The sequence below is a fragment of the Amphiura filiformis genome, chromosome 8, assembly GCF_039555335.1.
Source record: "Amphiura filiformis chromosome 8, Afil_fr2py, whole genome shotgun sequence".
In the NCBI taxonomy this organism is placed as follows: Eukaryota; Metazoa; Echinodermata; class Ophiuroidea; order Amphilepidida; family Amphiuridae; genus Amphiura; species Amphiura filiformis.
The window spans coordinates 47,697,460-47,708,537 of record NC_092635.1 but is presented as its reverse complement, the minus strand read 5'-3'; the positions used below and the strand labels follow the sequence as shown (position 1 = coordinate 47,708,537).

The 11,078-nt window shown below is 37.7% G+C and overlaps 1 long non-coding RNA gene across 1 annotated transcript; it reads right to left on the bottom strand.

Annotated features, from left to right (window-relative positions):
* Positions 1 to 5,341: 5,341 nt before the first annotated feature.
* Positions 5,342 to 9,522, bottom strand: LOC140158284 (uncharacterized). Its single transcript, XR_011859757.1, has 3 exons — positions 9,422 to 9,522; positions 7,458 to 7,654; positions 5,342 to 5,916 (listed from the first exon to the last, which is right to left on the bottom strand). It is a non-coding gene; the product is annotated as an uncharacterized lncRNA (long non-coding RNA).
* Between the last annotated feature and the right edge of the window lie 1,556 nt (positions 9,523 to 11,078).

Genomic DNA, 11,078 nt, shown 5'->3' with positions numbered 1-11,078 from the left:
TAACCTCCGTAAACGAGGACCGGACTCAAGTCTAGCAAGTTGCACCCTTGTACCATTTTTTTTAACTAAAAAAATATCCTGTTTTGCCAAATGAAACAGTTAAATCCTATAATCATTTAGTTCTAAGGGACCATTCACAAACACTTGTTAGGGGGCCTGATGCAAAATGAGGGTGCCTTAAATGTTTTGACCCTCTTAAGGGGGGCCCTGAAAAATTGACCACAAATTTTCCTGGGAAAATTGAGTTTATATGCTTTTCTATGGGGTTAACCCATGATTTTCATGTCAAAAAGGGGGGGGCCTGAAATTTTGAGATCTGACAAGGGGGCCCCGAAAATTTTTTGCTATGAAATTTTTTTGCATCAGCCCCCCCCCCAACAAGTGTTTGTGAACGGTCCCTAATGGTAATGAAAGTCATCATATTTTAATATTTGGTCAATTTTTTAAAATAAGGGCAAAATACTTGCATATTTAGGGCATTTTTTGTAGGCTGTGACCCCGGGGGGGGGGGCACTCCAACTTTGGAGGTGACGCGTATGTAGGGCTGTTAAGACCCCCTTTTTTAGCATCGCTGTCACCCAAAGACCCCATATTTTTTTACGAACACATGCTCTGTCACCCGAAGACCCCCATTTTTCCATTTGATCTGTCACCCAAAGACCCTTACAAGTTCAATTTGAACACCAACTTTCATTTATCACTGATTTTGTTACTTAATTTAAAAAAACAATGAAATTTGAAGCCATTTAGGACTATAAAATTTTAGAGGTTTTTGTGGCACTGTTTCGGCTCTCACCCAAAGATTCCATTTAAAAAAAGGTCATGTTCTCACCCAATGACCCCATATTTTTACATTTTGCTCTCACCGAATGCCAAAAATCATGCTCTCACTCAATGACCCCATATTTTTTACATTTTGATCTCACCGAATGCCCCTTAGTGCAAAAGTGCCAGCCCTACACCTATATCCATTTCATATTGAAGTGCCCCCCCGGGCTGTGACATCAAGCCCAAATACTTGTACAAAGACTAATTGCATTCTATTTTTTCACATTTTCTAATCTTTATCATAACCGGCGATAATCAAAATTAACATAAAATATTTAAATATTGAGCTAACTAGCCTGTATTCAAGATTTTGAATACTAAGAATGTGCCAAGTCTTTGAAATTTGTGACTGATTTGAGCATTACCAGAAATGCATTAAGCTATTTGCTCTGAGCAAGCAATTGCAAACCCCATGTCACATATGGATGCCACTGATTTTCCATGAACTGAAGCATTTCATAGCAGAAATATATTCCAGCAAATATTTCAGGCATGCGACTACATGTACACTTTCCTTAAAAACCAAAAATGTGTGTGAAGTTGGGCAAAAAGTACCAAAAAGAGGCTGAAGTTAAATAAAGTTGTGGAAATTTTGGCTAAGAAAAAAACTGAATTCAGTTTAAAAACTGAAAATTCTCATGCCTGGTTTTTGCCCAATCAGAACCATTTCCTGAAATAAAACAAAATGTATACGGCCCCTGGATGACTTTTGATTCCATTGTCCTTCTTCACCCTTCCCATAAACATGATACAAGAAGAATTTTAATCAACCTTGGGTAAGGGGCTATCATTTTCTTCAGAAAGGGGGTCCCAAATTTACATTTGCATTTATGACCCCCCAACCACCAATACACCTTATCCCTAACAGGCCAAAATTGTATTGAAATCAGTCTTTTGAATAAAATAAACACACTATCTGCGGTCATCTAGTGACTCCCTACATTTTGGTCATCAAAATTTTGATGACCCCCAAATTTTTCTTTCCAAAAATTATGATCCCCATATATTTGGACCCCCCTTCCGAAGAAAATGATAGCCCCTAAGGCCTAAAAAATCATTTGATTGGCGTAACCCGACCGACCCTAAAATAGGCCCAACCCTAGACTTTTTTCTTATGTTTTGCAACAAAATTTTTAAAACATAAAAGTTCCAAGGCCTTTATCATACGCAATTTACCGCTTAAAATGTGTGTAAAATTTTTTTTAAAGAATTGCCGACCGACCTACCCTAATTTTTTTTATGTTACGCTAATCAAGCAATTTTTATGGCCTAATTATTTATTACTTCCTGGAGACCTCATTTGAACCCAAGATGACCCTTGAACTCAGCACCCTTTTGGTCTCCATAAGGTCCCTATTCCTAACCAATGATCATTGGCATTGCTGTTTACAAGTTTGAGTTCAGTACCAGACTAAAGCATGCAATCCAATTCCCGTTCAAACGCGTGGGAAACTGAAAGTGCATAATCTCCACTACTAGAGGATCGCCATTAAGGCCAGAGTAATGGAAGACACATTCGTCCACGCCCGAATTTGAGATTTCTTGATATTTATCAACACTAAGATGTATTCTTTCACTTGAAACTGATAAAATACAACTTGTTAATATTTACACGTATTTTTGCTTGATTTATTTCACTCTTTTCAACTCTAAAAAGTCACATGGCTCAAGACAGCTTAGTAAATTGGCGGAAATAATGAGTCAGAAATGTGAATGCGAAAATATTGTGATTACTGGCAGCGATTCGGCGTCGGTGATGTGACGCCACAACTCTTGGCGTATGTCCAACACAGTCAAGGCGCATTCGGTATGTTTTTAACGCCGGCAAATGCGGTGTAAACAAAACACAAATTTGCAGTCAAAATGCCACTTGGATTTTTTAATTATTTTGAATTTTGGCGCACTAAAAGCAGACATTATAAATTCATTTTTGCAAAAAAATGCATATTAAGACCATGCACCAGATACAGCTTTTACAAGCGTGAAAGTCTTGCGTTTTAAAATATAAGGACATTTTGTGCATAATTTTGACATTTTTTACTAAAACGTCGATTTCTCATAGTTCACTTTTGACAATATTGCACGATTTTTGTGACAAGATAACTCGAAAAATATGCAAGCAAAAGGTAAACTTTTTGCACTATCGTTTAGAGTACATCAAAGTCTAGGAAGGTTTTCTCATTTTTTCAAAATATTTGTTTTAAACAAAAATATACACCATTATGTGCAATTTTAGCTGAATAGAATGACAAAATTGCTCTTTTCACATGTTTTTTCAATATTTGAAAACAGAGACGAATTTCAAAAAAATAAAAAAACCTTCCCTAAGTTCATGTCTCTTCTTCATTAAAAGCTAACTGATTTTTTTTTACTCCGAACTGATTTTTTTTAAGTTGTCACAAAAAAATTGGGGTAAAAAGTGATTTTTGTGATTTTATCAAAAACTCGAGATTTTTTATAATATTTGACGTCACCATGGGATTCCTTGACTCATTTCCTTTCCAAAAATGTATAGTTTTATATACTTTGGAGATACAATTCAGAAATAATGATGCTCGAAAAGGTCCATGTTCTCTCCCATTACTCTGCCCTTAAGGGGTACTACACCCCTGGCCAAATTTGTGCCTATTTTTGCATTTTTCTCAAATATTATAGTGTATTTGATACAAGTAAGATATGTATATTATAGGGGCAAAGACTACAACTACTGCACCGAAAATTCAGCAACTCAAGGCAAGTAGTTATTGATTTATTGATCAAATACTGGTTTTCCCTCATTTTTGACTGTAACTCCACAACTGTTGTCCGTGCTGAAATAAAATTTCCAGTGCAGTAGTTGTAGTCCTTGCCCCTATAATATACATATCCTACTTGTCACCAATACGCTATAATTTTTGAGAAAAATGCAAAAATAGGCATAAAATTGAGCAGGGGTGTGGTACCCCCTAATTTAAGCTTTATGAGCATGCGAATTTTGCGAAATAAGACCGAACTAGTAGTGATATTTTTGGAATAGTATCTATTTTATCACATACACCAACATAGACACCCCTACTTACATACATACAGAAAATATGTCTGAAATTGTTCCTCTGGTAAATTTTAATTTTTAAATATATATCAATTGAAGTAAAAATAGTTTGCGCATAGATAGGCCTACTGCATGGATATAATTAAGATAATGCCACACTTTGTATAGGGCACTATGGGTTTGGGATTTTCTTTTGCTACATTAGTGGAACCAATGTTTTTTGACATCCTTAACCTGAAAGGATGAAAATTTGATTGGTTCCATTTTTTTCTATGCCCCCTGTGGCCACGAGGGGCCGAAGGTCACAGTGGGGAAAAGTTTTAAAAAACAGTCCCATCATGTTGTTATGTATCTCAATTAATTCTTCTCATTACAGGAAATAAAAAAGTCAATCGTCATATTTTTCTACAGTGCTTAGTTCAGGAGTTATAAGGCCGAATAGGTCAAATGTCAAAATGTTCATTCACAGAGATCAAAATTTAAAATGGTCCGATTTATTGAAACTGGCGTCAAATTACTCCCCTTAACATAAGAAATCTCAAACATATACTTAATTCATAATTTTGGTGCAATTTGTATTGTCCTTGCCCCCATAAGATTTAATGCAGCCAAAGTCCAATAGAAATATGTACATCCGATTTTGAGGTCAAACATTTCTCAAACAAATTATTTTCTTATTTAAAGTTTGTCAAGAGGAGTAATGTGAGATAAAGCGTGATTGAATCAGTGCATTGAAGTTTGGCCTCTATGCATGAGATATTTGACATTGACCTTAACTAAGGTCAAACTCCTGAACTAAGCACCCTAGTGTAATATGGCAATTGACTTTTATATTCCAAGCAATATGAGATATATTACAATATGATAGAACAAATTTTATAGTTTGGCCCCATTATGACCTTTTCTTTGACCCCTATTGGGCAGCATAGGGGGCATAGCAAAAAATGGAACCAAGTCAAGTTTTATAATTTGAGGTGTAAGGATGTCAAAAATTATTGGTTCCACTAACGTAGCAAGACGAAATGCTAACTCAATTATCACCCCATAGCGCCCTATACTAACTATAGGTCATTGGGAAAATTTGCCCCTTTTCTGCTGTAACTGAATAGGAAATACTTCGTCATGATGAGAGGAATACATTGGTATTTTTTAAAACTAAGTTTGATCAACATTGAAATTTCACCATGCTAATTTGTCATTTTAGAATTATGCAAATTAGGCACTGGCTATTCCACTACTACACAAGACTTGAAAAAGCTTTTGTGTGAGCTTTTGTAAAATGCATGCATACAGCATGGGAAATAAAGTTATAAAAGGTAAACATATCTAAAAGTTAAATAAAACAATTGTAGTTTATTCCTGACTGTGAGGGGTGGTGCAATAATTATGTGTACTCCCGGTGGTGAATTATAGGGGGGAGATTTTTGGCAGGCCCAAAGGGGGGAGGCAAAGATTTTTTGGCAGGTCGAGGGGGGGGGGCAAGCAATTTTGGCAGACCATTTTGAGAATTCACCACCCCGGGGGTACACATAATTATTGCACCACCCCTGACAGCAACAGCATTCATAGCAATTCCAAGAACAGTGGAATCTTAAAACCCAAAAGTGAATTTTAGTTCACATTTCAGGAATTTGTGTTATCACATATCAGGAAAATTGGATATATATAATGTATATACTCTGGAAAAGTTTTGTGTTATCAGGAATTTATGTTGGCAGATTTTATTGTAATGAGTTTCCACTGTTCTTGGTATAACAATGACTCATCAGTTTGTGGGGGCGGGGTAGTGCAATTGGTTATTTTTAGGGAGGGTCCATCACATCAACACTGGGCCAGGTCCCAGGTCTACTTCATCAGCAACAGCAGCCTTCACATGATTGGTGGCCTACATGAATGATCAATCCTGGCTGATGTTGACCAGAATGCTGCAAACAACAATATATTATCACAGGCACACTATCCAGCACCATCAAAGCGGGCATCAAAGCAGGGGAACTTCTTCTTGAGGTGACCATTCAGGTGTTCAATCAGAACTTATATCCTGGGGGATCTGAGCTCTGAAAATAAGTGAGAGAGAGAGAGAATTATTTTTATGTACAGAATATATTGAACTGTATTCAAAATTTCAGTATAACATTGGCGCACACCATGCACAAACAAGTTGACCAAGTAGTGCATTTTCTGAATCACAACTAGCTCCCCATGCACAAATGGACGATTTATAGGGAACCTCAATTAGGCACCTCCATGAGCTTCCATGATGGGTCATGCAGTGCTACAAACAAACCTGAGCAGTCCAGATACTGTTATATTAGACAATGAATAAAGAAAACCCTGTTCTATAGGCAGTAGCGTAGCCAGCGGGGGGGCAGGTGGGGCAGAGTGCCCCCCTGACAAAAAAATGAAAGAAAAAGTGCCCTCTGACACAAAATGAATGAGAAAAACAGGAGGGCAAGGGAAAAGAAAAAGGGCAAGGAGCCCCATTTCTAGCAAAATTCAGGGCCAAAATAGTGTAAAATACAAAATTTTTCAGCGCTTACGCTGCATACATTGTAACAATAAAGCCCCTTTTAGGCGGATAATGGACCGAAAATAGTGTAAAATACCTTTTTTTTTTTTCAAGGCCACGCGCACACTTCATCCCAATAAGGCCCTTTTCGGGAAGCTCAAGACATACAGTCTCTATGTATTGTATGATGCAACTGCAATTTTTTTTCTTCTGTCCCCCCAAAATTTTATTTTGCCCCCCCTGACCAAGAAAGCTGGCTACGCCCCTGTCTATAGGCCTAACCGACCTAGATTTTGAACAAATTGGGAAAAAAATTTCCTGTACAACTGAATGCCAACCCAAATTTGAACATTTCAAGAAAAAATTTTTTTTGTATTTTCCCCAATGGAAAAATATTTACAGATTTTGGTGATTTTTGGGGTCATTTCCAAAATTAAAAAAAAAGCCAGACTGACCGACCATACTTGAACCTGAGGCCTGTCCGATCATAGGACAGGGTTTTTTTTATCGTCTTATGGGCGATTTGGACATGTTATCGGTTAAATCTTCTTAATTCCAAGGGGAGAACCTTAGGCACCCCAGAATGGGTCATACAACACTACATTAAAGCTTTAATTAAAAACCAATCTTCCTGGCAATAGGTGCTCCCCGGTTCTGGCACTCAGTGTATCCATGGGTACTAATGCTCATTTTAAATTTCACGAAATTTGGGGGTATTTTCAGATAAAGAAAAGAGATTTGTGAAACACAACAAATAGGGGTCATTTTCATACCACTTATTTGCAAAATTAAAAAAAGACCCTCTTCATTAACGAATCACAATCCTATGCACCATCACCTCTGTTTCATTATTCTGTGCGGTGCACATTACATCACATCAATTTATTATATGTCGCATACAACCGTAGTCCAGTGTCGTGCATTATATGTCCTACACGTTTCCGGCAAAAAGGGGTTGGCCCTATATTAGAAATATTGTTTGTGTTTTATCGATGATACAGGGAGACGAAGTGCCGGATTTGGGAGGGGTTCTGGATCTGCCACTGTCATGCCTACTTCCCCCTTTCATAAAAATCATAAATAAATTACCTATTGCTTGTCTTCCTCCGCTTCTGTGCTAAGCTCATGTCTCGAACAGAAGTCATCATCCATGTATGGTTTTCAAGTATAGCCAGAATTTCTGAGCTGTCCTTGCAGCTTTACTGTCGTCATGCTGCTTGACCAAGATTGTGCCACTATCATGACTACATTGTGGATTCTTCACCAGGCGTTGATGATACTATTACCTGTATTCATGAAATTAACAGTAGATTGAATAAATACATGATGGAAGTACACTTTGCATTGTTGACATACAGTAAGCGGACTAACCGGGGTATAAATGTAAAATGCACGATCTCATGGACCTCGAGTCAGTAAAGTAAATTTTGAGATTTTCTCAAAAACTCAATTTATAGGAATGTGATTAAATGCTAATTGGATTCCTTCAATCATTTCCTTTTTTATGTATTTTTGTTGTTGTTTTGTATTGTTTGTTTGTTGTTGAAAAAAAAAGTCAGGGTCAGGCCAAAGTTAGGGTCTTTCGGGTTACCCCAATAGGTGGCGTAACTAGCGCCTGGGACAAGAAACACATGGTTAACACATAAACATGATAAAACTAAAAGGAACCCTGATTGAATAATTGTATACATCAGTTAAATTAGCTAATTCTTGGCCAAGGGAACCAAGGGAGAACAGTGCCAGTCAGGGTCTTAGGCAGGATTGAAGGTTTGGGTATTTATTCAAAAAACTGGATGTGTAAATTTAAGATTTGTGTAACAAAGTATCAGGTCATGCGGGCAAAAACTGGGTGTGTCATTACAAATTTGGGTGTGTAAAACACTCCCTACACGGCTGGCTGTCTAGCCCTTGGTGCCAGTGCATTGATTAATCACCCCAGGTTAAATAATAAATAAATAAATAAACTCGAACATTATGAACGCATACGCAGATAGCATGCATGGCCAGAGGAAAGCATGCCTGGGCATATATACACACGCGCCTTACATAGTCATTACATGCTACATCATACATTTAATGGACGCACACCACGCATGATCGTATATCGCGTATTTCAAACTACAACGCAAACACACCTTTGATACAAACCAATCACACCAAGTGCGTTGCCATGGTTTGATTCACTTCCTCGTTACTAACATCATGACATGACAGCTCACGCTGACGTACATCTCGCAGTGAACGCAAAAAACGTCACGCTATGTCACTGCCAGGCTGCGCATGTGCGACCGCTGCGTTCATTTAATTGGAATTTTACTTACCTGGCTGTATTATTGAAGACCGAATTAAAAAGTCTAGTTTGCGTCTGACGTCCTGTTAACCAGACCAAAAATGCCGTACTGCGCAGATCAGCAACCAATCACACCGCGCCGCTGCCCTGACGTCAGACGCAAACTAGTCGTTTTAATTCTGTCTTCAAAATAGTTGTAGTCAGCTGGTAGTAGTAGTATCAATTCAATTATAAAAAATAATAAAATTAAGTATTTCTTGGCCAAACTGGAACATGCGCGTTGCGTCCATGTAGTGAAGCGTGTACGCAGCCAGCAGTGACCGCCTAGCAGTGTATTAAAGGTCCGTTCATACTACCACTGCATTTGCGATGCGTTGCTTTGCGATGCGGTGCGTTGCCGCACTGCTGCCATGCCATGGTAGGCCTACTGCAAACTACTAACTTACTAGTACTGGTACGGTACTGCATTGGCATGCAATATCGCAATAAAGTTAAAGTTAAATACATGTATTTAACTTGGAAATGCGACGAGTTGGGGCAAAAAGTAATCAATATATCGACATAGCAAAGCAACGCATCGCAAATGCGGTGTGATACTTTCTTCTGTACCGTACCGTGCTATATTCGTGTGTGTTTTATCGCGGAGCCACTTGCACTAGCGTTCAGAGACTGAGACTGAGTGTTCCAGTTTGGCCAAGAAATACTTAATTTGAATAGTAATTACTATTTAAAATAATAAGCATATGACCCTAAATAAACTTACCACAGTCAGTGCAGTATTTAGGTCTTTTCTTGAAAGCTCGACGTTAGAAGATTCAAATCCATGACATATAAAGGCTAGCACTAAAAAAGCAGTAAGCAGGGGCCCATCACGATGCTGTGCATGCTGTGTGTACAGCAATGGCAATGCAATGCAATTCACTGAAAGTTATTCTTACTTCAGAATCATATGAGTGCCTTGGTCTCTGGGTTTTATATAATGGATGCCTAGAATGGATAAATATCAACTCCGACTGATGGAACGTTTTAAGCTTAATCAGTGCATGAGTATGAGTGCAAAACGTCGTCTGCTGCAGCTGTCCTGACCGCCGGTCTCGATCTCTCTGCGGCTCCGTTCGTTGCGTATTTTCACAGGATTTTCACCTGAATAATCGAAGTATCGGCAAATTCACAGTCTCAACAGACTCAACCCCGGACTTAACCGATCGCTTACATACCAACATAAACGGACCTGTAACTGAACTTTGACTCTATGAGGTTATTATAAAAGCTAAATAAAAAAAAAACGGCCCATGGATACTGGAATATATATGGCTAAAATTTAGATTTTATGTTTTTCTTCGTATGGTATTCATTTGGAGTGATTTCAGTCTGTAATGAAATGGCACAGATCAAACGAATGTCTATGTTTCTCTTTGTTTTTGGGGCGCCCTCTACGGAGGCGTCCCACAATATTGGCATGTACTTGTGAGTAGCTTCTAATTTCAGTCTTACTAGATTTACTCCGCAATTGTTGTGCTATTTTGCTAAAATTATGCCCTTGCTCAGAAATAAATCCACAATATGCTTGGATTTGATTTTATTATTGTTTTCTGTTATGCACAGGATAAAATGGTGTGCGTATATTCTTTGTTTAAAAGACAAAATTAATGGATTTGTAAAACACCAAATAAATCGAGACCTTTGACCTTTGTAACCACTTTGACCTTTGTAACCAGTTTACCGCCTCTTAGAACCCGATAGACGGTGACCAACACTATGGATTACAATAGCCTAATCTGAATGGCATAGTCCAATAAGCTCAAATAAACAATCATAGTGCAAAATTTGACCTAACTTGCAGAGTATGAGTTTTTGTACCCAAAGTTTCAAAGTCAGGCGTCTTATCAAGATCAAGATAGTGATAGTGACATAACAATTAACACGCTTATCTTACCAAGGTCTTATCTATCTGCATGGGGTAATTGGAAATTATGGTGTAGCCTATTTGTTTTAAGGATGAAACAACTGGCTCCTTTTGCATGGAAATTAGAACAAATTACTATACAAGCTGTATCAAAAAGTTTGGTACCCAGCAGTTTTGATAGTAATTGAAAAGCCTGGTTCTTCCAAATGCAATATCGGGTTCCCCTTAAAATGATAAAATGATCAGACCATAAATCTTTTGTGACTGTTTATGACATTAATCAACAAATTATGCGGATCCTAGATGTGTCGAGGATGTTATGTTTATGAACAAAACGTTACGTTTGTATTTTCAACATTGTTAATCATTGCTACGTGTATGTTAACAAATGAAAGTTCTGTAATTATTTTAATTCTTCAATGCTAAGTTAGTAAGTATTCTTTTGGACATCATCAAATTGTAAATCTCTAGTCAGATTTTCAGTGTGTTAACAACTATGTATCAAAGATGTTAC